The 1,784-nt window shown below is 48.2% G+C and overlaps 1 pseudogene; it reads right to left on the reverse strand.

Moving 5' to 3' along the window:
• Positions 1–866: 866 nt before the first annotated feature.
• The window catches only part of LOC102775151, a 1,889-nt pseudogene continuing 971 nt past the window's right edge, over positions 867–1,784 (reverse strand).

Genomic DNA, 1,784 nt, shown 5'->3' on the forward strand with positions numbered 1-1,784 from the left:
ATTTGATATTAAGTAGCATGATTCCTTCAACTTCGGTCTTTCCCAAGATTGGTGTAGCTATTTGGTGTCTTCTGTGGTTCCACACAAATTTTTGGTATATTTGTTCTAGTTCTATGCCATTGGTATCTTGATAAGAATTGCATTGAATATACAGATTGCTTTGGGTAGTATGAACATTTTAATTTTTTTGAATGCTAATTGTCTTCTGCACTTCCTTTTATTATCATCATAGCCTTTGCATCAGGATACACAGCAATGATAGCAAATTTCTTTTTAAAGCTTAGTATTAAATATTAAATATCTCTCTCCTCTCCCCCTCCTCCTCCTCCTCCCCTCTCCCCCCTCCACTGCTCTGATTGCGTGTTTTCTGCTACCTTGTCTTCCTAATCACTGATTCAATCCTTTGTTTCATCCAACTTACTGTTTATTCCTTCTAGTTTATTCTTCATTTCAGATATTGTATTCTCTATTTCTGACGGCTCTTTTTCATGGTTTCTATGTCCTTTTCATGCTGTTGTAATTCTCAGAGTTCCTTGAGCATCTTTATAACCATTTTTTAAAACTCTTTATCTAATAAATTGTTTGCCTCCGTTTCATTTAGCTCTTTTTCTGGAGACGCCTTCTTCCTGCTGTCAGCAGATCCAGGCCCCAGAGACGGAAGTGCTATGATCGTTTCTGAAAAGTGTGCTACAATATGGATGGCTTGTTCCAAGCCAGGTTACAAAGGAAGGACGGGGGTAAGGGAAGGACATTTTCTTCCAGAAATAGAATTTCTGTAGTCTCTGAGTGACAGTAGATGGTGTGAAAGAGCCAGGAGCTGGCCTCTATGCTGTTCGAATTCCTGAGCGCTTCTTTCCTGGGAAGTTTTAGCGTCCCAGTGCATCATTTTTCCCCAAAATGGTTGGAGGAGGGAAGCGGAATTCCTGAAGGTTGGAGACCCCATAGAAGTGGACGAAGGCTGCTGCCACCACCAGGACATGAAAAATCGGATGCGACTGGAACCGTATGTCAAACTTCCCAGGAAAGAAGCGCTCAGGAATTCGAGCAGCATAGAGGCCAGCCCCGGTGATGGACATCAGAGCCATGGGGAAGAACCAGCCCATCTGGCCCACGGTGGTGGCCTTGACGAAGCCCTCGGCGATGGTAAAGTGCATGGTGGGCACGACGCCGCTCAGGCCCAGGCCCAGGAACACCCCTGCCCTTGTCTGCCGGTGCTTAGGAGAGGCAAACCGGTCCCACTGTGCCACAGTGATGGCGGAAATGCCCAGGACACAGATGATGGAGAGGTAGATGAGCCGTGGCTGTGGGGAGCAGCAGAAGGAGTAATAGAGCCAGGGGACAAAGCTCCCCATAATCAGCAGGGCAATCCCTGAATAGTCCAGTTTGGAAAAAATCCGAGAGACTTCCTCTGAGTGACAGTAGACGGTGTGAAAGAGCCAAGAGAAGCTGAGGCAGAGCACCGTGCTCAGGAAGAACATGCCGACCACCACCTTCTCCTGCAGGGGCGCCATGAAGTACATGTTTGGTCTCAGCAGGGTCAAGATTCCCAGGAACAGAAACAGCACAAAACCAAGCAGATGGGTCCAGATATTGCCGGTCTCTGTGTGGATGCGGAAGATGCTCCGGAAGCAAGCCCGGAAGGAGGGCATGGGCGGGCTGTGGCCGTGGAGCAGGTTATCGTTGTCTTTCAGCCAGTCAGGGGGCACATCGTACGGGATGACCCTCCAGTGGCCCTCCCAGACCTTATACACGAACTGGACTATCCCTCCTCCTCCTCCTCCTCT

The sequence above is a fragment of the Myotis davidii genome, unplaced genomic scaffold, assembly GCF_000327345.1.
Source record: "Myotis davidii unplaced genomic scaffold, ASM32734v1 scaffold482, whole genome shotgun sequence".
In the NCBI taxonomy this organism is placed as follows: domain Eukaryota; kingdom Metazoa; phylum Chordata; class Mammalia; order Chiroptera; family Vespertilionidae; genus Myotis; species Myotis davidii.